The sequence below is a fragment of the Phaseolus vulgaris genome, chromosome 11 (genome assembly GCF_051622355.1).
Source record: "Phaseolus vulgaris cultivar YP4 chromosome 11, ASM5162235v1, whole genome shotgun sequence".
NCBI lineage: Eukaryota > Viridiplantae > Streptophyta > Magnoliopsida > Fabales > Fabaceae > Phaseolus > Phaseolus vulgaris.
The window spans coordinates 29,152,416-29,178,597 of record NC_143508.1 but is presented as its reverse complement, the minus strand read 5'-3'; the positions used below and the strand labels follow the sequence as shown (position 1 = coordinate 29,178,597).

General features: G+C 35.1%; 1 pseudogene; it reads right to left on the bottom strand.

Moving 5' to 3' along the window:
• The window catches only part of LOC137837601 (uncharacterized), a 39,310-nt pseudogene extending 14,260 nt beyond the window's left edge, over positions 1–25,050 (bottom strand).
• Between the last annotated feature and the right edge of the window lie 1,132 nt (positions 25,051–26,182).

Below are 26,182 nucleotides of genomic sequence, written 5' to 3'. Positions count from 1 at the left end.
AGTGCTTGTTCTTGGTTTGGTTCCAAAAGCTTGGTGTGAGGTGCAGCTACTGTTCTAGCAATCTTGCCTACTGGTTTAAGGCTGATCTTTGTTACCTCAATCAGGTGTAGTCGTTTCACTTCTTATTACTTGCAAAAGTTTGGTTGAATCCTCTTCTTGATAGGTGTTCTTGGAGAGTGGATGTGTGTGTATGAGTGCTGAAATAGGTTTTTTCAGCAAGAGTACCTAAGTTCTTGTAGGTTTCAAGAACAGTGGGAAGTGTACTTGATTGTACTGTGTGTTAGTGAATTCCACCTGTTGTTGGTGAAGACTGGATGTAGCTCAGGTTGAGTGAACCAGTATAATTGCTTGTGTTCATTCTCTCTCTCTGCAATTTCGTTTCTGCATAATTGATAAAACAGCGAAGAAATAAATCTGTTCAATTGAAAATAAATCTGTTCTTTCTGGGCACAGTGCATACTGTTCTTGATTTCTGAAAAAGCTGTTTTAATCTGATAAGAACATATAAAATCTGCTAAAAGCCACTGGAACAGATTGATCGTGATAGATTGCTCAAGAAAACTGTCAACGTCATTAATTGAACCTTAAACAATTGCTTAAAATTAAAGCTTGCTGTTCTGTGATTAAGTGTTCTTAATTTCTGGAAAATTGCTTAACATCAAGAAGAACATTCATAGTCTGTTAAAAGCCACTGAAACAGCTTGTTTGCAAAGATCACTCAATTAATTAGCATGCTACCAATTGAACCTTAATCACTTGCTTGAAATTGAAGCTTGCAGTTTTGTGTTTCACTGTTTTTCAAATCTGATATTTGTGTGTGTGCTGCTGAAAATTTTCACTGCATGATCTTGTGATTAATCTTGCTGAATTAAAAGCTTTTCAAACAAAAACAGTGCTGAAATAAATCTGTTCATTTTTACATAAATCGATTTATTTTCTGTAAAACTGGATTAAACACTGTTTCTGCGAAGAAGTTTTAAAAGGTCAATTCACCCCCCCTCTTGAACTTTGGCACTATTAAACCCAACAATTGGTATCAAGAGCTAGGACTTGTATGTTAATCAAGTTTGTTTGTAATAATGTCTGAGTTCAATGTGCTTTTTGCTGAAGGTTCTGCTGTTAATAGACCACCTATGTTTAATGGAATGAATTATGCATTTTGGAAAGTTAGAATGAGAATTTTCATGGAATCCATTGATGCATTAATTTGGGAAGCTGTGGTCAATGGACCTTATGTGCCAATGCAGGTTGTCAAGGATGAACAAGTTGAAAAGCCAAGATCAGAATGGAATGAGACCGAAAGGAGGAAGGCTCAACATGATCTTGTGGCCAAGAACATCATAACCTCTGCATTGACCATGGATGAGTTCTTCAGGATATCTCAATGTAAGTCAGCTAAGGAGATGTAGGAAGTCTTAGAAGTGACTCATGAAGGTACTGAAGATGTGAAAAGGTCAAGGAAACATGCACTCATCCAAGAATATGAGCTGTTCAGAATGCAACCCGAGGAGAGCATTGCTGATGTGCAGAAGAGATTCACCCACATTGTGAATCACCTCAGTGGCTTGGGAAAAGAATTTGACAGAGAGGAGCTCAACACAAAGATATTGAAGTGTCTCGACAGAAGCTGGCAACCAAAGGTGACAGCTATCTCTGAAAGCCGTGACCTGTCAAAATTGGAAACTGCTGCACTGTTTGGAAAGCTGATGGAGCACAAGCTAGAGCTTAAAAGACTTAAAGAGCAGGAAACAACAGAGAGAAAACCCAAAGGTCTTGCACTGAAAGCAACTGAATTGGATGAGATCAAGGAAGAAAAAGAAGATGCTGAAGATGATGATACAATCAGCCTTCTTACAAAAAGATTCAGCAAATTCCTGAGGAAGAAAAGCAAAAACAGGAACCAGCAGAAAAGAAGGTATCCTAAACCCAATGATTCAAATTCCTCTAAATATACTTGCTTTGGATGTGGCAAAACAGGGCATATCAAAACAGATTGTCCAGACAATCAAACTAAGGACAAATCTGCCAGCAAGAAATTTGAAAGGAACAAAGGAAGAAGAGCCTACATCTCATGGGAGGAAAATGAAGTATCCTCAACTAGCAGCTCTTCAACAGAAGATGAGGAGAACAATCTGTGTTTCATGATGAAGGATGAGGAGTCAAGCTCTGAATCAGTAAGTAATTTTTCTGCTGATTCTGATAACTATGATGATTTGCTTGCTGCCTTCAAGGAAACACATGAGGAAGCCAATAGGCTAGCTGTAATATGCAATAAGCTGCAAAAGGTAAATAATGTGCTTGCACCTAAAGTAAAAACACTTGAGGAAGAATTGCATAAGGCCAAAACAGATTTGGTAAGCCTTGAACTGACTTGCTTGCATGCCTCTATTAAAAACTGTGAAAACTGCAAAAGATTGGAAAAACAAGTGGAATATTTGCTGAAAACCCTTTCCAATTTCACCAAGGGAAGAGAAAACCTTGAGTCTCTCCTTGGATCACAGAATGCTGTTTTCAATAAGAATGGACTTGGTTATACCCCTGGAAATACAACCAATGTCAAAAAGCTTTCAAGTTTTTTTGTTCCAGCAAAATCAGTTTTTTCAGCTTTTAACAGTGGCAAAAAGGCATCTCATGTAACCTGTTTTTACTGCATGAAATCTGGTCATACATCTAGGTCTTGCATTGCTAGAAGACATCTTGTGCCTAAGAACTTAGCTAAATGGCTACCAAAGAGAAGGTGTTAATCTGTGCTGGACCCTATATTGAAAAAGGGTACCATTTGTGAATTTTTTATTCTGTTTTGCAGATTGGGAGCAAGAAAAACCAGTGGTACTTGGACAGTGGCTGTTCCAAGCATATGACTGGAGATCTTACAAAGTTCACCAGCTTAAAGCTCAAAGCAGAAGGACATGTGACCTATGGTGATAATAACCGAGGGAGGATTTTGGGCAGAGGAACTGTTGGAACAGGGAATTCAACAACCATTGAGAATGTGCTGTATGTAGAAGGACTCAAGCATAGTCTTCTCAGCATAAGTCAGCTTTGTGACAAAGGATACAAAGTGAATTTTGAGTCAAGTGGCTGCACAATTTCAAGTAATTCATCTAGTAAGGCATTGTTTACTGGTAAGAGAGTGAATAACATTTACTTGTTGAATATCATGGAAACTAACTCTTCAAATGAGTGCTTGCTGTCCAGAAGTGATGAGTCTTGGTTGTGGCACAGGAGGTTAGCTCACATACACACAAATCACTTGAATAAATTGAAATCTAAAGATTTAGTTTCTGGTTTACCTAACATTAAATTTCAGGATAACAGGCTTTGTGATGCTTGTGTGAAAGGTAAACAAATCAAATCCTCTTTCAAGTTAAAGGATATTGTCTCTACAAAAAATCCATTGGATGTGTTACATATGGACTTATTTGGTCCATCTAGAGTTGCTAGCTTGGCTGGAAATTTGTATGCTTTAGTTGTTGTGGATGATTACTCTATATTTACATGGACTTTATTTCTTGCACATAAACATGATGCTTATTATGCTTTTAAGAGATTAGCAAAAATTCTGGAAAATGAAAATGGTTGCTGCATTAAATCAATTCGAAGTGATCATGGGGGAGAGTTTCAAAATGCTAAGTTTGAGAGGTTCTGTGAGAGGCATGGGATAGCTCATACCTTTTCAGCCCCTAGGACACCCCAACAAAATGGTGTAGTTGAAAGGAAAAATAGATCACTAGAGGAACTTGCTAGAACTATGTTAAATGAATCTAAGCTTCCTAAGTATTTTTGGGCTGATGCTGTTTATACTGTAGGTTATGTCTTAAATAGGACCTTAATAAGACCAATTCTTAAGAAAACCCCATATGAATTGTATAAGGGCAGAAAACCTAGTGTAAGTCACCTTAGAGTATTTGGGTGTAAATGCTTTGTATTGAATAATGGCAAAGAAAATCTTGGTAAGTTTGATGCTAAATCGGATGAAGGTGTGCACATTGGTTATGCTTTGAATGGTCATGCATATAGAGTCTTCAATAAAAGGCTGCTTATAGTAGAAGAATCAATGCATGTTGTTTTTGATGAAACTGATCATAGCCTATCTAAAACTGCTGATGAACCTGACAGTAATGAATTTAAATCTGTTTTAAATCAAAATGAATCGATTCATTTTGATACTGCTGATACACATACTGTACAAGAATCTACTGCAGCTGCAGGTTTGCCAAAAGAGTGGAAAACCCCAAGAGACTTAACCCTTGATAATGTCATTGGGAACATTGAGAAAGGAGTGTCAACTAGAAAATCCTTGAACAATTTCTGTGAAGCAATGGCCTTTGTATCTCAAGTTGAACCCAAGAATTTGAAGGAAGCTCTCAAGGACAGTAACTGGATTTTAGCTATGCAAGAGGAACTGAATCAGTTTGCTCTTAATGAGGTCTGGACTCTTGTTCCTAGAATACCTGAGATGAATGTAATTGGAACAAAATGGGTATTTAGAAACAAAATGGATGAGCATGGAGTGATCACCAGAAACAAGGCTAGGCTTGTAGCTAAAGGGTACAATCAAGAAGAAGGAATAGACTATGATGAGACATATGCACCAGTGGCTCGGTTAGAAGCTGTTAGACTGCTGCTTGCCTTTTCCTGCATCAAAGGGTTCAAGTTATTTCAAATGGACGTGGACGTGAAGAGTGCCTTTCTAAATGGTTATATAAATGAAGAGGTATTTGTCTCACAACCACCAGGTTTTGAAGACCATCAACATCCAGAATATGTGTTCAAACTCCAAAAGGCACTCTATGGACTCAAGCAAGCTCCTAGGCAATGGTATGAGAGGCTAAGTGATTTTCTCACCTCACAAGGCTATGACAGAGGCACATCAGATAAGACCTTGTTCATTAAGAAGAAAGGAGATGACTCAATTCTAGTCCAAGTATATGTGGATGACATCATTTTTGGTTCAAACAATGGAGAATTGTATGAAGCTTTCGTGAAGGTCATGAAGAGTGAGTTTGAAATGTCAATGATGGGTGAGTTGAACTATTTTCTAGGCTTGCAGGTCAAACAACTCAAGGATGGCATTTTCCTAAGTCAAGCCAAGTATTGCAAGGATTTGCTGAAGAAATTTGAAATGGACAAGTGTAAACCAATCAGCACACCCTTCTCAACAAGCTGTCATTTGGATCATGATGAAGCTGGAATTTCTGTTGATGAAACCAAATACAGAGGACTCATAGGATCACTGCTGTATCTTACTGCCAGCAGGCCAGATATAATGTTTGCAGTGTGCATGTGTGCAAGGTTTCAGTCTGCTCCTAAAGAATCACACTACAATGCTGTCAAAAGGATTTTGAAGTATTTGCAAGGAACTAAAGAAGTTGGCTTGTGGTATCCAGGTAATATTTCATTAAGCTTAACTGGTTATTCTGATTCAGATTTTGCAGGTTGCAAAATTGATAGGAAGAGCACAAGTGGAACCTGTCATTTGCTTGGATCAAGCTTGATCTCATGGCAATGCAAAAAGCAGGCTTGTGTAGCTCTTTCCACTGCTGAAGCAGAATACATTGCAGCAGGGAGTTGTTGTGCTCAAACTATATGGCTAAGACAACAATTGAATGATTTTGGTATCTTACTTAACCATATACCTCTGCTGTGTGATAATACAAGTGCAATCAACTTAACCAAAAATCCTGTCATGCATTCAAGAACCAAACACATTGAAATAAGGCATCATTTTCTAAGAGAACACATATCTAATGGAACATGTGATATTAAGTTCATTGGTACTGATTTACAACTTGCTGATTTGTTCACAAAACCATTAGCCAAAGATAGGTTTAATTTTCTGCTTAATGAATTGGGTATTTTAAATGTCAATTGTACCTAGCAGTGAAAAATTAAATCTGTTTATTCGCAATTAAATGTGTTTATTTTCTGCACTGATACGCATTGATGACTAGGAGAGAGAAATTCTGATCTTTGACTGCTTTACTGACTTAGTGGGCATTAACCTCTGTACCTTTGACGGTTTTGGTCATGGTTATGTAACCGAATTGATGGTTTGGGTGCTCAATAAGAATTTGAGTGTATGCATCGTGACCCTAAAGATTTGGTGCTTATTTTCAAAGATACTCTGCACAAAATTCAGAAGCATAAAATCTTCATGCATATCTTCTCATAACTGCCATATCAATCCATTTATTCTGCTATAAATCTGTGTGAATACTTGCTACCCACATTGGCCATTCTCTTTCTATTCTCACCATTTGAAATCAAGAAAAGAATTCAGGTTACCATGGCTTCGTCTTCAAGACAAAAACAGAAAGGCAAGGGAAAGCAAACCACTTCTCAAGGTGTGTTAGAAGGATGGTTCGCTGGAAATGAAGAAGGCATCAATGCCTACATTCATGAAACAAGCAGGAAGCAGATCAACATACCCAAGGTGCTGGATTTCAACTGGCTGAAATCTGAAAAACTGGTAGAAACAAGGGCTATGTTGAAGCACCAGAAACTGAAAAAGATGCTGGAATTAACGGGTAATGTCTATCCTGACTTGGTTAAGGTGTTTTATACTAACCTCACATTGGATGGGAAGAATGTTGTCTCTTATGTGAAAGGGACAAAGATGAAGATCACAAGTGAGGTGTGGAATTCTGTGGCTGGAATAAAATATGCTGGACTGAAAGTAGGGAAAGGGAACACCAGTGGAATTTCAGAATTCAACAAGCTACAATATTACAAAAGTTGCATGAGGAATCCTACAGAAAGCATAAACAGATTCCATGCAGGGCATTTGAACCTCACTCCACGTCTAGTTGCATACATCATAGCTTGGCAACTGATTCCAAGAGGAACAAACCATGCTGTCCTACATGAAGAGGATCTCATTCTCCTATATTGCATCATGAACCAGATTAAGGTAAACTGGGTGTTCATTGTCAACGAACACATGCTCAAGTCAAAAAGGTTGGCTGATTACAGATTTCCCTATGCTATTCTTGTTTCCAAATTAATTGATTACTTTGGTATTGATGTTACAAATGAGAGAAATGACCCTATCAAAGCTGTAAGTGAGATTGATACTTCAACTCTCACCAAAATGGGTTTCCACAAGATTGAAAACAAGTGGGTGGTCCTCAAGGAGAAGGACACTCCAGCAGAACATGAAGATGAGGATGAAGCTATTCCTATGGATGATGACTCACCTGCTGCCCAATCTGAACATGAGGAAGTTGCTGCAAATGCCATAGTTGCCTATCAAAGTCCAGAATACCGTGGAGAACCAATGTCTATGTTTGAGAGGCAAGTGCTGTACCGTCTTGATGTCATGTCTGCAGAACAAAGGGCACACTTTGAGGCTACTCATGCAAGGTTCCAACACCTTGATAATCAGATTGAAGGAGTTCAGGCACAACTTGCAGAGCTTTACTACAAGGATTAGTAGTATTCTGTTTTTAAATGCTTTCTTTATCAGTTTTAAAGTTTCTGTAATGTTGAACAATTTGGTTTTCTGTTTCTGAACTATTATGATTGTGGTTTCTGCTTTATACCCCTGTATTCCCTATGCTTATATGCTGTTTGATGAATCCAAAGGGGGAGAAAAATAGCTCACCATGCTAGGTGATGCTAGCTGAAACAGGGAGTTGATTCTGCACCTTTAAACAAATTCTGCATGTTATGCAATATTGCTGTTTTCTGGTTTAAAGTCTGGTGCAGTGCAGGTACTTAAAGCAACAAAGCTATGAGGTTTAGCTATGGGGATTTGTCTCCATCAAACAGGGGGAGATTGTTGAAGATAGTTGCTGCCCCTTCAAGATTGTGTTTGATGAAGACTTGTATGTAGTGTTTGATGAAGACTTTTATGTACTTTCCATGTATTTGTGCTTTGCTTTAAGAATGTCTTAGTTAGTGCTTAGAGGTTGTCTAAGAGTAGCTTTTTGCTGAGTATCTCACCTCATAACCACTGGCCATGTGTTAAGAACAAGCATAAGTTTTCTAAAACTGTTTTTCACATGTTTTACACAAAAACACGTTTTACTGCATAAAAATAAATCTGTTCTTTTCTAAATAAACAGATTCATTTTCTTCACTGATGCCTTGGCTATGTCTTGTGAAAATTAGATTTTGTGCATCAGGTATTTTGACTAAGTCTTCTTCTTTTCAAAACGACTGAGTTTTAAATTGTTAAACTTTCTCTGTTTTCGTTTTGAAAAATAAATCTGTTCATCTGTAAATGAATAGATTCTTTTTGCCTCTGGTGCCATGTCAAGCTTAAACGTTTTTTCAGTCTTATCTCAGCACCAGAATGGTTGACTAAGTCTCCTCACTTAACAGATTCTCTAACTGCTTTTGAAAATAAATCAGTTTATTTTATTTTCAATTTGTTCAAATGGTTTTATAACAGCTTTAACTGTTTTTCAAAATTCTGTTATAAGCTGGCTTTCTATAAAATGCAAACTTGTTTCTGAGCTTAACAACGATTCAAACAGTTTATACTTTTGCAAAAAAACAAGTTTTAACAGCAGAGAGTTAAGTGTTTTCAAGAATTAGCATTTGTTCTTCAAAGATTTCAAAAATCACAAAGTGCTTGTTCTTGGTTTGGTTCCAAAAGCTTGGTGTGAGGTGCAGCTACTGTTCTAGCAATCTTGCCTACTGGTTTAAGGCTGATCTTTGTTACCTCAATCAGGTGTAGTCGTTTCACTTCTTATTACTTGCAAAAGTTTGGTTGAATCCTCTTCTTGATAGGTGTTCTTGGAGAGTGGATGTGTGTGTATGAGTGCTGAAATAGGTTTTTTCAGCAAGAGTACCTAAGTTCTTGTAGGTTTCAAGAACAGTGGGAAGTGTACTTGATTGTACTGTGTGTTAGTGAATTCCACCTGTTGTTGGTGAAGACTAGATGTAGCTCAGGTTGAGTGAACCAGTATAATTGCTTGTGTTCATTCTCTCTCTCTCTCTGCAATTTCGTTTCTGCATAATTGATAAAACAGCGAAGAAATAAATCTGTTCAATTGAAAATAAATCTGTTCTTTCTGGGCACAGTGCATACTGTTCTTGATTTCTGAAAAAGCTGTTTTAATCTGATAAGAACATATAAAATCTGCTAAAAGCCACTGGAACAGATTGATCGTGATAGGTTGCTCAAGAAAACTGTCAACGTCATTAATTGAACCTTAAACAATTGCTTAAAATTAAAGCTTGCTGTTCTGTGATTAAGTGTTCTTAATTTCTGGAAAATTGCTTAACATCAAGAAGAACATTCATAGTCTGTTAAAAGCCACTGAAACAGCTTGTTTGCAAAGATCACTCAATTAATTAGCATGCTACCAATTGAACCTTAATCACTTGCTTGAAATTGAAGCTTGCAGTTTTGTGTTTCACTGTTTTTCAAATCTGATATTTGTGTGTGTGCTGCTGAAAATTTTCACTGCATGATCTTGTGATTAATCTTGCTGAATTAAAAGCTTTTCAAACAAAAACAGTGCTGAAATAAATCTGTTCATTTTTACATAAATCGATTTATTTTCTGTAAAACTGGATTAAACACTGTTTCTGCGAAGAAGTTTTAAAAGGTCAATTCACCCCCCCTCTTGAACTTTGGCACTATTAAACCCAACAGCCAGGACCTTTCAGCGAATCGCTGCTAAGGTTCTACACAAAGACGTTCACCAAGAACAGACGACAAGAGTTGGCACACATCGCTGCAAATGATCGAGTAACGGAGAAACAAGGACTTGTCAGTCCTATCCGACCTCGAGCAACAGGTCGGCCTCAGCCCATGAGGGTGCACGAGGCGACCATAGAGAAAAAGGGAACGGAAAAGCCCTACGAACGGTTCCAGACGGGGACGTGCACACGGAGGGACCTGCCCCCGAAGCATAATTTTCGAGTGGAGCTCAAGGAGCTAATTGCTATCCCAAACATAGCGACGAGGCTGAAGGTGCCCGCAAAGACCGATAGGAAGATGGGGCCCAACAAGAACCCTTGGTGTCAGTTTCACCAAGCAAATGGCCACTACATACGCAATTGCTTGGCCCTGACACACCAACTAGATGAGCTAGTAAAGAGCGGGTTCTTAAAGGATTATCTTCAAGAGCCGCAGAACGATCAAGCGTTGGTAACTGTAGGGGCAGATCAGGGGCACGAGGTTTCCATTCACGGGGATATCAACACGATCTCAAGAGGATTTTTAAGAGGAGGGTGCACCGCCTCCCAACGAAAGAAGTACGCGCGAGAGGTAGTGGCGGTGAAGGTGCAACAGGTATATAAGACTCCCGACGTCGATCTCGTCTTCACCAAGGCCGACCACCAGGATGTCATACCCCATGACAATGACCCGGTAGTGATTTTGCTAGCCACAACAGAAAGGAAGGTGCACCGCGTCCTCGTGGATCAAGGAAGTTCAGCCGATGTGATGTTCTGATCAACCTTCAACAAGTTACAACTATGCCCAGACCAGTTGAGGCCCTATACCGGATGTTTGTATGATTTCGTTGGAGACCAGGTGGAGGTGCGTGGGCATATAGAGTTCAGGACGAGCTTCACGGATGTCACGACTTCACACACTACCAGCATCAGGTATTTTGTCGTTAATGCTCCGTCAGCCTACAATATACTATTAGGTAGACCTGCTTTAAACAGGATTGGAGCAGTTGCCTCCACAAGGCATATGAAGATGAAGTTTCCTTCCCTTAAGGGTATGGTGATCACCATCAAGCCTGACCAAAAAGAGGCCAAGAAGTGCTACAAAAATAGCTTCAAGACAAAGAGAGGGGTGTTCGCTGTTACTACCCAGCCTCCAAGGGAAGAAGGGATCACCCGTGCAGAGATCGCCTGGGAGAAATGACCCGAACCCGCCGAAGACGTAGTAGAAAGAGAGATCGGTGGGAAGAGGTTCAAGCTTCGCAAATCTTTGAGCCAAGACTCGCATGATCAAGTTGTCGAGGTCATAGCATGGCACCTTGACGCCTTCGCGTGGTCTGCCTCTGACATGCCTGGCATAGACCCTGACTTCCTGTGTCATCGTCTCACCATGGACCACCAGGTCCAACCTGTTCGCCAGAGAAGGTGAAAATTCAACGAAGAAAGGCGTTTGGTCATACGCGAAGAGACAGAGAAGCTGTTGAAAGCTGGCCACATTAGGGAGATTCAGTACCCCAAATGGTTGGCCAATGTGGTGTTAGTAAAGAAGGCCACAGGAAGTGGAGGATGGCGTTGACTTCACGGATCTCAACAAGGCATGTTCAAAGGACTCCAACCCGCTGCCCAGTATTGATGCCTTGGTAAACAACGCGTCTGGATGCAGATTACTCAGCTTCCTGGATGCCTTCTCTGGTTACAACCAGATCATGATGCACCCCAGGGACGAGTGCAAGACATCATTTATGACTGAGTTGTCTGTTGAACCAAGTGGTGTTCAAGCTTTGAAGAATCCAAACCCTTTGAAGGATGTTGAAGCCTTGGTTGTGCTTGGTGTTGCTGTGCTGGTTTAGTATAGTTCTGGGGTAGTTTGAGTATTGTAATCCACCCCTTGATCGAATCTAAATCATAAGCATCTCAATCTTTGTGAAAGTAAAATGTTTTCAAACTAAGTTAAAACAACCGATTGTTTTACGAAACAACCGATTGTTTATACTTAGATGTTTTGAGAAAAAGATTGAAAACTGTTTTTAAAATGGTTGAACTGTTAAGAACCAAAACAACCGATTGATTCGAAGAAACAACCGATTGCTTGTTTTGGGACCATAACAGAAAAACTGTTTTATCTTTGACTGAGCTTTAAATGATTTAACTACTTACGCTCCAGTCATTAAATGTTTTGACCAATCTTTTAATGCAATTTAAGAGTTTGTTAAGATTTGATAACAAACTACATCTTTGAATATATTCAGAAAAACAGTTTGTAAAAAAACAAGAATTTTGAATAGAGTTTTCTGAGTTTTTCAAAGAGCTGAGATTGCTGAAAGTTTGTGATTGATCAAAGTTTGTGGAATAGGATTCAACTTGTATTGATTTCAGATTATCTTCCGTAACAAGTGTAATCCTTGAACTCTGTAAAACAAGTTTGGTTTCTGTGTTTGTTGAGATTGGCTGTGTGTTCTTGAGGAGATCAAGATCAACAATCTTGGTGTTGGTGTGTTGGCCAAGAAGAGTGTGTGTCTTGAGGTGTTCAAGGTCATTCTCTTGGTTGTTGTGTAAGTGATCAAGTTGTGATTGCTTAGTGGATTTCATCAGGGTTTCTGAGAAGACTGGATGTATCTCTTGATTTAGAGTGAACCAGTATAAACATCTGTGTGCAATCTCTCTATCCTTAACTCTTTAAATTCAGTTTTGTTTGTTGTTTGCTGGTATAAACAACCGATTGTTTTTCTGGTTCTGCTGTTTTTGGTAAACTGAATTTCTTATCAATTGTTTCCTGAGATAAATTCATTCTTGTTTTAAAAGTTTACGAAAATCCTCTTTAAACAATTCACCCCCCCCCTCTAGTTTAAAACTATCCATTCTAACATTGTCTTGTTATTGCTACAAGGTAATGCCCTTTGGATTGAAGAACGCAGGTGCCACCTACTAGAGGCTGATGGACAGAGTACTAGCGCCCATGTTAGGGCGAAATGTCCAAGCATATGTAGATGACATGGTGGTCACCTCCCAACAAAAGGAGCAGCACGTGGTAGACCTGGAAGAGTTGTTCACCACGATAGCGAAGCATAGGCTAAAGCTGAACCCAGAGAAGTGTGTGTTCAGAGTCGAAGCAGGCAAGTTCTTGGGGTTCCTACTCACTGAGCGTGGGATAGAAGCAAATCCCGAGAAGTGCGCTGCGATAATAGCAATGAGAAGCCCAATCTCGGCAAAGGAGGTGCAGCAGTTGATAAGGCGCAAAAGTTCGGTTCTGCTGCAAGAACAAGACCAGGTGCAGAAGTCGATCTACTTCTTCAGCAAAGTACTGCAAGGGCCAGAGGTGAGATACCAGGCCCCAAAGAAAGCAGCTCTGGCAGTAGTATTCTCAGCGCGAAGACTTCGCCACTACTTCCAGAGCTTCATCATGATAGTAATGACAGACCTTCCAATTCGCAAGGTCTTACAAAAGCCAGATGTGGCAGGGAGAATGGTGTGATGGGAAGTAGAGCTATCTGAGTTTGACGTACAGTATGAGCCTAGAGGCCCCATTAAAGGCCAGGTTTACGCTGACTTCATAGTAGAGATCTCCTAGGCAGCCCCGCACCAAGAAGGAGCAGGTTTCATATGGGTGCTCTCTGTTGATGGTTCCTCAAACCATCAAGTCAGCGGGGTTGGTGTCATCTTGGAAGGACCAGATGGGTTGCTGATTGAGCAGGCCCTACAGTTCGCTTTCAAGGCCAGTAACAACCAAAAAGAATATGAGGCCCTAATCGCTGGAATGTTGTTGGCCAAGGAGATGGGAGCAAAAGGTTTGCTGGCAAAGAGTGATTCTTTGTTAGTCACAAGTCAGGTCACGGGGGAATACCAAGCTAAGGATCCTCAAATGACTGCATACCTAGAGTACGTCCAAGTTATGAAGGAAACGTTTGAGGTGTTCAAGTTAGTCCACCCAGAGAACAAAATGCCCGAGCAAACTTGCTTGCAAAGCTCGCTAGTTCAATCAAGGGGGGCAGGCAGAGAACAGTGATTCAGGAGACCCTGAAGACACCTCGGACTACCGTAGACAACTTGGCAGAAGTCCAACATATTAGCACATTGGAAGGGGTGAGGAGGAGTCATCGGTCGTTAACACAGGAGACAATCAAAACACCCAAAATAAGTTAACAATTAAGACATGAGATATGTGGGAAGCCTAGATCACGAAGGATCCATGCACGTAGTGTGTATACCACATGCAGGCGCGGCACGAGAGAATATTCCTGGGAGGCGCTAAAGCCGATTAGGATTAAGGTTTACAGGGAAAGTTGCATGCATGGCACGTGAATGCTTAGGGCACCCACAATGCAGATGGCGCTAGAGATTAGGTGCACTAGTTGGTACCCAAGCGACCACTCTGTTATTCGTTGCATTCCAGTTAAGGGAAGTTCTATGTGCCAGATATGCTAAGATTATGTAAATAGCGGCGCAGGGACATTCTCCAAGGAACCCTAGACAAGGGTAACAACACAAAGGTAAACCCTAGTTTCAACCTATATAAAGGGTGCCAAGAACCCTAGCAAGGTACAGAGTTTCTGAGACTGAAACTACTTTATACACTTGGTGTTTCTTTGCCCTTATACTGACTTGAGCGTCGGAGTGCAAACGGTCGTCAAGGCGTCCTTTTGTCTTTGTAGGTGAGAGATTTCTTGATAAGGAAACACCATTCTCAAGCAGAGATAGAAGGGCCAAAGGCTGCCGTTAGAATCAATCGGCGGAGTGAGTTAACCGGCAAGAACAAAATTGTGGTAGGTCTCATGAATTTTTTTTTGTAACACAAGTAAATTCTTTCTATTATCATTATGTAGTATTACTATGAGACAAGTTAATAAAGGTAGTCTGATAAGTGTAATAGATCTATGGCATTGTAATGTTAATGTCAATGACTTTATGATAAGAGAGATAGTCAACTGGTAGAGAGTTTGATGTGAATCTAATAGAAGTTTAATGAATAAAATAATTTTAATATATAATTTTCATAATAGATTAATATATAGAATTGAATATCAATTTTTACATGAAAAAACTTAAATATTATCATTTATACCTTTTAGAGTGTTGTTATTAACAAAGATTTATGTATAAATATATAGAATAAATTCATTTATAGAGTATTAACATGGAAGTTTTAAATGTTAATTGAAAAAATAAAGTTTATATGACCTTTTCATTAATTTTTGTATAACTCAATTTAGGTATAATATTTTTACCAGGTTATTTAGATAGTTTCTAACTTATATTATTTAAGAAGCTTGTTTAACATGATTAGAACCTGTTTGCGAATCAATTTTTATTTGAAGTAGCTTTTTAAAATATTAACTTCTAATTTTTTATATTTATTCTATTATTATTTTTTAAATATTTATTAAATCTTCCGGGTTTTTTTCAACTAGAGCGAGTTATTATTTATTTAACTTAAACCCCTCCATTTATATGTACTTATTTTGACTTTATTATAATATTTAATTTATTACTCCAATACACTAATTGATATAGTATTTTTAATATTATTTTTAAAATTTTGATTAAAAATATGTTATTAAATTGTATAAGATTAATAATATAATATAAAATAAAAGTAGTAATTGAAACTAAAAAAAATGCAATTTAAATAATTCATCTACTAATAAAAATTTAAAGATTTAAAATATATATTTTTAATAACCAAAACTATAAAAACGCAAAATTTATAAGCTAATTACTTTCAGGTTTCAATTTCTAACTAGTTTTTGTGAAACATCACTACTAATAAAAACTAATTTTAGAGAAAAAAAATAAATAGTTGCTATAGTTAATAAATTAGGAGACTTAAAAAAAATTAGTTTTTAAATTAGTTTATATTATTCTTAAATAGTTTTTAAATTGGTATCTAATTAGCTATGAAGATTTTTCTACCAAATTTATAATCTAAATAATTGGTAGTTAGAATCTAAATTACATGATATGCATTATATATGTACTATATATGAATGATGAAAATTGTAAGAAATTTATGTTATAGATCTGGGATGATGTATGAGTTTTATTTGATGGTACAATTAGTATAAAAAAACCTATGTTTAACAAAGATCCTCTAGCTTCACATGATGATCTAAGTCATATAGACTAAGATATCAGGTGGTGAGAAGTTGAGATGGATATATACGGTGTTTAAACTTATTGATCATTTCTTTTGGATTCGCAGGTAATCTTTGGATTAGATGTTCATACTTAATGAGTCTTCTGGCGATAAATTTATGTTCAGTGAGATTAAAATGAAATCCAATGATTGTGATTGAAATTTTATATGACAACATTTAAAAAACAAATTATAAACAATATTGGTTCTTTTTGCATGAATTATTTTACCATATAAACTATATTAGTCAAGTCATTTTATACTCTTAAGTAAAAAGTTACCTTATCAATTATGAATCTTTTTTACCTAATAACAAATTATCCAATAATTGGTATCATGAAGTTTGACCGATATATTTTACATAGAAAGTAAAAATAATCATATAAAAGTAATAAATTAAATTTGCATATAAAAACTGTTGGATCTAACAAGTATAGAATAACTCTGAAAGTTAAAAGTTATCTTTAGTAAATGGTCTATCTTTTTTTCCTCTATTTTTAACAATAACAATAATGGCAACCAAAGACAAAATTCAACATAATGCTTGAACAAACATCATAATAAATTAAAATTTTACGGTAAATTATAATTCTTAAGTAATGTAATTTCATTGTTAATTTATTATTAGATAAAATAAGAGTATATTTAATATTATATATATATAGAGAGAGAGAGAGTTTAGTTGTAAACAAGGTTTTATAAACGTGATGTTGCAATATTATTGAAGGAATAGATTGTTTGGTTGCAACCAGATCTAGTAAGATTTGAACTAAACGAATTGTTGAAGATCAAAGGAGCAACAACACAATTTGCCTGTGCATTTTCCTGCACCATAACCTATGAACCTGCACTGAGCATCACAATCAGGAAATTGAGAACATGTTCCAGGACACTTCGGTGGATCTTGACTCCTCACACCTACATTATGGATTTTCAAAACTAAAATTAGGAACAATTCACCAAAACCAAAACTCCAAGACACACATGTTTCACCAATATATGTTCTAAAATATAATATAAGAATTTATACATACCAGATGAAATGACAAGAACAATTGTTGTTGCAAGGAGAACTTTGAACAAAATCATCAACATTACTGAATAACCAGCCATTCTTATAATTTTTCTTGCTTTTCCCTCAATATGCTTTATATGATATGTCAATATACATTTGCCTTTATATACATGTGAATTCAAATTCAACATATTCTAATACTCAACTTTAAACTTTATTTTCATAATACTATAATATAATTGAATATTTATGAGTATTAATGTGTAAGTTTTAAATATTAATTAAAAAATAAATTTACATGATTTTCTTTAATTTCCATTAAAAAAATCAATAAATAGAAATTGTTTTCAGAGAAAAATAATAATTAGTTATTTGATTAAATTAGATATTATTTTAGAGATTAAAATAATTTATTGGTATATAAAGTAATTTTTATTATCTATAAACTACTCTCTAAATTGATAGCTAGCGATTAATTTAAATCCTAAACTTTGTAGTTAAAACATTGGTAATTAATTATATATTAATTTATAAATTAATTTATAAATTTCATGTTGATTCAAAGATTATTAATGTGTAGCTTTTAAATATTGATTGAAAAATAAAAATTTACATGACTTTTATTAATTTTTAATTTTGTAAAATTCAGTGTATATGTTAAAGATTCAATATCTTTTTAAGATATTGTCATTAATGAAGAGTTACGCGTCATTATATAAAATAAGTTTATATATGAACTATTAATGTATGATATTTAATTATTAATTAGAAAATAAAAATTAACATGACTTTCATTGATTTTGTAAAATTCAATATATCCTTTAAAAGCTAATTATTACTGTACAAAGAAAATTTTCATTTTAATATTTATAAATAGGAAATAGATATAATATGTCTATGTAAGGTTTTTTTTACATATGAAATTTTGTATTAGTCATTAATTTTGTATTTTTTTTTTAATAATATTTTTTTCATATGATGATAGATGATTGTGGTTGCTTGAGGTGTCAGTCTAGCTGATATGTCAAGTTGCATAGTTATACCTAACATGAAAGTTTTTTATAAAAAAAAAGTATTATAAATGTTTCTGTTATGGGTTTTGTGTATATCAAGTGAAAAATAGGAATATAAATTATCATTTTAATGTCACCCTAACAATATTTGTAAGTTTTATTTATTTTTAATTAGTTGGTTGTATAAAAATAGGGAAGAGAGAAATGTTTTACAAGCATGTCTTTAACACTACCAATAACACTTATTACTAATATTATAAGTAAGACTTATTATACTAATTTTTAATATTATAGATTCTCAAAGTTTCAAACTTTTTAAATAAAAAAAGAAAACAATAGTACAATGAAATGGAGATTAATGAGAGTTATAATTAAAAAAATCATATAATAAAAACATGTCTTATGATGTTTATCTTTTTTTTTTTATAAAAAGTTATGTTAAGCATCACTATGCAACTTGACATTTAAGCTAGACTGACACCTCAATTATTCTGCTTATTTTTATAAGTGTTATAATTTGTTTATCTTTTCACTATATTTTTATTATATTTATTATATTTTATTAATATATTATGCTTAATATTATTATAGGGGAATGATTGGTAAGTTTATAATTTATTATATATTTATTTTCAAAAAAGAACATTATATAGGAATTTTTAGGTTCAGTATTAAAATTGAGATTATGAAGGAGATGTTCCTCCTTGATATTGAATTCATATAGAAAAAAATATTATGTGTTAAGGGTGTGATTGGATTAAAGAGAGAATTTGTGGGGATTTGAGGGAGTGAATTTATGAGGATGTGAGAGGTAAGTGTGGAATGTTTGGATTGAGATATGTTAGAGTGAATCTATGAGGAAAGTTTATTGGAGTTTTTGAGTAATGGGATGTTTGTGAGGAAATTTTGAATTATTTTAAAGGTGTAAAATGTTACTTTACAAATTTACCCTTACCTATTAAAAATATTAATAATGAAATGAGTTTGTTTTTGTTTAAAAATAAATAACTTTTACATATTCATAAATTTAAAAATTATAATTAAAAATAAATAAATATGTATTAAATGTAAATAGGTATAATTTAAAAATTATAATTAAAAGAAATATCTATTCAACAAATTAAATAAAACCAAGACTTCATGTAATTTCTTAAAATATTAAACATATATTATAAAATTCAAAAATAAATCACTTTTTATATAAATAAAAAATAATATTTTTTAATATTAGAAAACTTTACCGTAATGGAAAAATAAAAAAAATACTATAACAGGATAATAAATGAATTTGAATTTAGAGATAATATATGCTGACGTGACTTTTCCTCTACATCTATTAATTTTTTTAGAGAAAATGATATTTATTGTTCACTGGTATTTGACGTGAATCTAATAGAAGTTTAATAAATAAAATAATTTTAATATATAATTTTTAGAATAGATTATTATATATAATTAAATATCAATTTTTACATGAAAAAACTTAAATATCATCATTTATATTTTTAGAGTGTTGTTATTAACAAAGATTTATGTATAAATATATAGAATAAGTTCATTTCTAGTATTAACGTGGAAGTTTTAAAGTTTAATTGAAAAATTAAAGTTTACATAACTTTTTAATTAATTTTTGTAAAACTAAATTTAGATATAATATTTTTACCAGGTTATTTAGATAGTTTCTAACTTATATTATTCAAGAACCTTGTTTAACTTGAATAGAATTTGTTTTCAAATCAATTTTTATTTGAAGTAGATTTTTAAAATATTAACTTCTAATTTTTTATATTTATTTTATTATTATTTTTTAAATATTTATTAAATCTTCCGTTTTTTTTTTCAACTAGAGCGAGTTATTATTTATTTAACTTATTCCCCTCCATTTATACGTACTTATTTTGACTTTATTATAATATTTCATTTATTACTCCAATACACTAATTGATATAGTATTATTAATATTATTTTTAAAATTTTGATTAAAAATATGTTATAAAATAGTATAAGATTAATAATATAATATAAAATAAAAGTAGTAATTGAAACTCAAAAAATTGCAATTAAAATAATCCATCTACTAATAAAAATTTAAAGATTTAAAATATATATTTTTAAAAACCAAAACTATAAACATCTAAAAACGTTAAATTTATAAGCTAATTACTTTCAGGTTTCAATCTAATTAGTTTTTGTGAAACATCACTACTAATACAAACTAATTTTAGAGACAAAAAATAATTAGTTGTTATAGTTAATAAATTAGAGATCAGAGACTTAAAAAAAATTAGTTTCTATTATTGTTAAATAGTTTCTAAATTGATATCTAATTAGTTATGAAGGTTTGTTCACTGGACTCACTATTGGATTCTTTGGGAGACGACTTGGGATCATCTAACCACTGTTATACTATTATCTTTCTAGCATTAGACAAGTCTACGCTTAATTCATATTAATTTGATAGCAAAACAACTGAAACAACAAATATCAAACATGCCAGTCATTAGACGATCCTAAAAAGCTAATTTATTTTATTTAAGCAGAAAATTAAACTCAAACACAACAAACAAAAGCAAGAGGCAAAAATAAATCCTAAACTATAATTCTCCTCCCCCACACTTAAATCAAACATTGTCCTCAATGTAAAACCAGTTAATAAATGTGTACGATAAAAAGTAAGAAAAGGAATACTCCCTCTTCAAGCTTGAAGGTAATTGGGGGCTTGTAAGGTAATCTCTTTCACCGTCTCTTCTTGAGAAATCTCATGAAAGAGCTTTAGACAATGTCCATTCACCTTAAATGTATTTGTAGAGGTTAGACTCTGCAATTCTACAACACCATGAGGATGGACATGGGTGATAAAAAAATGGACCAATCCATCTTGAGCGTAACTTTCCAGTCATAAGTTTTAATTTGGAGTTGAACATTAACACACATTGGCCTGCAACAAACTCCTTGCTAGTGATGAAGTGGTCATGGAGACGTTTGGTCCTCTCCTTGTAAAATTTTGAGTTCTCATATGCCTCTAAACGGATCTCATCCAGGCTCTTGGAGCTAGAGTTTTCGTTGCTCTCCTGCCTTGTCATAATTCATGTTGCATGCCTTTATTGCCCAATAAGCTTTGTGCTCGATCTCCACAGGTAGATGACAAGCTTTTCCAAAGACGATCCTAAAGGGAGACATCCCAATAGGTGCTTTATAGGCCGTACGATGGGCCCAAATGGCATCGTCAAGACGTTTACTCCTATCCTTCTTGTTGGGTTAACCATCTTCTCCAAAATGCGCTTTATTTCTCTGTTGGAGACCTCAGCTTGGCCATTTGTTTGTGAATGATATGGTGTGGATGCTCTATGGATCACCCCATATTTCCTAAATAGACCATCTAGTAACCTGTTACAAAAATGTGTGCCTTGGTCGCTGATGATAGCTTTACGAATCCCAAATTTGCAAAAGAGGTTAGAGCGAATAAAAGTTGCAACAACATGAGAATCATTAGTTCTTGTGGCTATTGCCTCCACCCATTTAGAGACATAGTCTACAACAAGTTAGATATAAGTCAATCCAAAAGAGACAGGAAAGGGACCCATGAAATCAATACCCCACACATTAAAGACTTCACAAAAGAGCATGGGTTGTTGGGGCATCTGTTGTCTTTTGGAGATAGCAGCGCTTGCTCTTTGAAATCTCTCACTTGTGGATGAGACAATCCATGCATCTCTAAAAATGGTTGGCCAAAAGAAACCACAGTCCAATACTTTTCTTGCAGTACATTGTGCAGCTAAGTGTCCTCCAATGGGTGAGGCATGACAAAAATTCAACACAGATGGGATCTCATGGTCAGGAATACATCTACGTATGATTTGATCACTGCAAAAATGCCATAAGTAAGGATCATCCCAAACATAGTACTTGGACTCACTCTTGAGTTTGTCTCAATGTGCCTTGGCTGCCAATGGTGGAAAAATTGAAGTAGCAAGGTAGTTCACTATGTCAACATACCAAGGTATTAGTTTAGATGTGCTAGATAGTCCAAGAAAAGATCTAACCTCTCTAACAAAAGAGGGGTAAGGTAACTGTAAAATAACATTCAATTTAGCAGGGTCTACCTGAATAACATTTTTAGAAATTATATGGCTTAGAACTATGCCTTGTGACACCATAAAATGACATTTTTCATAGCTTATAACAAGATTATTTTCTATGCACCTATCAAGTACCTTACTAAGGTTAGTCAAACAATCATTAAAAGAAGAACCATAAATGCTGAAATCATCCATAAAAACTTCAATGCAATGTTCAATCAAGTCAGAAAATATGGTCCTAATAGAACGTTGGAAGGTTCCAGGGGCATTGCACAAACCGAAGGGCATCCTTCTATAAGCAAAGGTTCCAAAGGGGCAGGTAAAGGTAGTCTTGTGTTGATCTTTTGGTGCAATCCAAATATGGAAATAGCCAAAAAAACAATCCAAGAAACAGTAGTGTGTCTTACCAGCTAAGCGCTCAAGCATTTGATCGATGAAAGGAAGGGGAAAGTGGTCCTTCCGCGTGGCTTGATTCTAGCGTCTATAATCAATACAGACTCTCCAGTTTTTCTGCACTCTAGTAGGAATAAGTTCATTACGCTCATTTTTTATAATTGTTATCCCAGATTTCTTGGGAACAACTTGAATTGGACTCACCCAAGTGCTGTCAGAGATAGGGTATATGATACCAGCTTGTAGCAGCTTGTTGATCTCTTTCTTCACCACATCAAGAATCTGGGGATTAAGCCGACGTTGAGGCTGTCTCACAGGTTTTGTCCCTTCTTCTAGTAGAATTTTATGCATACAAATAGCAGGGCTGATACCTGGAATATTTGCCACCGTCCAGCCAATGGCTTTCTTGTGCTCTCTAATCACCTGTAACAGTTTTTGCTCTTGTTCATCAGATAGACCAGTGGAGATAATCACTGGAAGTTGCTCCTTTTTTCCAAATAGGCATACTTAAGATGATTTGGAAGTGGCTTCAGTTCAAGTGAGGGCGGTTGGATGATGGACGGTAATGGTCTATTACTGAGAGAAGCTTCAGCAACCTGCAATTTATCGGGGTTAGAATCGTCTAATGTTGTCAAGTGTGTATCAACAACATTTGCTTTAGTTGCAAAACCTGCATCACAAAGGTTAGAACAGTTTAGACCAAAATAATAGAGAATAGGCCCTGTGGCACCCATGTCCAAAATGTAGAAATCTACAGGAAAAACAAGTTTATTTACTTGAATAAGGACATCTTCAATAAGTCTTGTAGGTTGAATTGTGTTCCTATTAGTGAGTTGAATGACTATTCTTGTGGGTTCAAGAGGACCAAGAGACAAAGAAGTAAACACAAATAAAGGCATAACATTTAAATATGCTCCCAAGTCAAGCATCGCGTTTTCAAATCGGTTACTGCCTATTATGCAAGGAATGGTGAAAGTTCCTGGGTCTTTGCATTTGTTAGGTATTGCTGCCACCGGCTTTTCAATGAAAGCAAAAACATTCCTTCCCATGTTTACCTTTTCGTTCCATTTAATACGCCTTTTATGTGTACACAAATCCTTTAAAAAGTTGGCATATCTAGGCATACGTCTAACAGAGGAATGTTCACCTTAACCTTTCTGAATGTCTCGAGAATCTCCTTGTCAGCCTTTTCCATTTTTATGCTCGTCTGAAAAACTATTTGTGGAAAAGGAAGAGGAATAGATGGTTTGTCAAGACTAACAATTTCTCCTTGTACATCATCTGCATGAGACGCTCTAGGAGGAGCATCCATGTCATTATTCCTTATGTTGACCCTTCTTTGATCATCATTCGCTGGAGGAGTAGTAATGTTGGAGGTGTTAGACGATCTCAGCTGATCGTCTACTTTGGTGGGTTTTCGCACAGGTGCTTGCAACTCAGTACCACTTCTTAGAGTGATGGCACTGCCATTATGTGGATTGATGGTCGTCTGAGAGGGAAGCTTATCAGACTCTTTGGAATTCATCTCATTCATACGAGTGGCTAACTCTTTGTATTCTTTCATCTGCTCTTTGTACTATTTCACTTGTTCTCTGTTGGAATTGCGTATTAACTTCAGCCATGTGCTTTATTACATCCTGCAGAGAAGATCCACCTTTTTCTTATACAACAGCTGGTGGTGGGGATGGTAGTTGTTGTTGTGAGTTACCCCATCTAAGATTCCGATGATTCCTCCAACCCGGATTATACTTATTACTGGACAAATCATGGTTGAATGGTTGTTGAAGTGGGTTAGACTGTCTACCACCATTAAAGATGTTTGCAGCATAAGCTTGAGGACATTCAACATTGTTTCCTCCTTCAACTTCTTCAAGAGTGAGGCAAGCATCAGTGGCATGGTTAGCGGTGCAAATTCCACATACCCTTGCAACCATCTGAGGCATAGTTAGCCGCTTCATCATGCATGTGAGATCGTGTAATTGTGCCTTCATTTAAGGATGATCAGCTGCATAATTGGTTGTCATCTCATGAACTCCATGAACTGGTGTTGCAGAGTTGCTACGTGTGCGGAATTGTTGATTCTTAGAAGCCATGATCTCAATCAATTGTTTTTGCAACGGCTGGTGTCTTGTCAACTAGCACTCCTCCACTGGCCGCATCTATCATCTGTCTATCAATAGCCATCAGACCCTCGTAAAAATATTGTATTAGAAGTTGTTCATTAATCTGATGGTATGGACAACTTGTACATAGTCTCTTGAATCTTTCCCAGTATTCATAGAGACTTTCTCTGTCTTGTTGCTTGATCCAACTTATTTCCTTTCTTATTGATGTGACTCTAGATGCTGGAAAGAATTTTTCAAGGAACACTCCTTTCAACCCTTCCCAATTAGTCACTGATTCTGCCGACAAATAATATAGCTAATCTTTTGCTGCATCTTGGAGTGAAAAAGGGAATGCTTTAAGCTTAATGTGCTCCTCTTTGACCCTAGTTGGCCTCATGGTGGTGCACACTGTGTGGAACTCCTTAAGATGTTTGTGTGGGTCTTCACCTGCAAGGCCATGAAATTTAGGCAGCAAGTGTATCAAATCAAATTTAAGCTCACATTGCCCATCTTGGTATTGGATACACATAGTTTGGAAGGAAACATCTGGAGCAGTAAGTTCTCTAAGGGTCCATCCTTCCATAATTCCAAAATTAGGACTTACGACAACAGTCGGTGATGAACTAGGATTTACAACAGCAGTTGGTGATCCACTAGAAGACGAGGTTGTATCACTTGACATGTATTAATTGAATTTCCTATTAGACCCTTCAGAGTAAAATTTTTTGTTTTAAGAAACAACCCAAGTCAACTTCCAAGAAAGAGAGGTGAGTCACAAAAGGACAAACTTAAAAACCAAGTCTTTCCTAGTCAGAGTCTTCCCCGAATTTCTTTAAAAAACAAATAAAAAATCAAAGAGTAGCAACTGAAGTATCTACCCTAAATGCAAAATCCTATATATAAAAAATGCTAAACTTAATGCTTTAAAAAAAATAGTTAGAGAAAAGAAAATTATGGAAAAATAAATAAAGAAATTAATAAAATATAGAAAATAAAAATAATAATTATAAAAATTAAAACAAAAAAAATAAATAAATAAAGAATGACAAAACAAAATAAAAAAATAACAAAAAACAGAAAAGATATAAAATAAAGGCAAAACAAAATAAGATAAAGATAAAAGATATAAAGGAATAAAATAAGAACAAATAAAAACAAGAAGAAAAATGCTGACTATTATATATTTTTTTTTTCATTTTTTTTATTGTTTTTTTGGTTTATTTTTTTAGCTTATACTAAAATGAATAAAAACTAATAAGAAGAAAATAGAATTTAAATATGCAAAAAAAAATTAAATTAGGAAAATAAAAAAGTATAAATATATAAATTGCAGATAAAGAAAAAAAAACCTGATAATCAAAATCAAATTGGATTTCCCGGCGCCAATTACCTTCAAGCTTGAAGAGGGAGTATTCCTTTTCTTACTTTTATCGTACACATCTAATGTTTGATTTAAGTGAGAGAGGAGAATTATAGTTTAAGATTTATTTTTGTCTCTTGTTTTTGTTTGCTTTGTTTGAGTTTCATTTTCTGCTTAAATAAAATAAATTAGCTTTTTAGGATTGTCTAATGACTAGTATTTTTCATAATTCTTGCAAATCTTAGTTTCTTGATATTTGTTGTTTGGAGATTATATTGGGAATGGATTGGTTGTCTGCTAATCACATCCTTATAGATTGTGGTCGGAAGAAGTTAATTTTTCATGGATTAGAAGGAATGCATGTTATCTCAGCTCAACAGTTTGAAAGAGAGATACAAGAAGGTGCAAAAAAAAATTATGCTTTTGGCTTGTTCTATAGTTACAGATAAAGTAC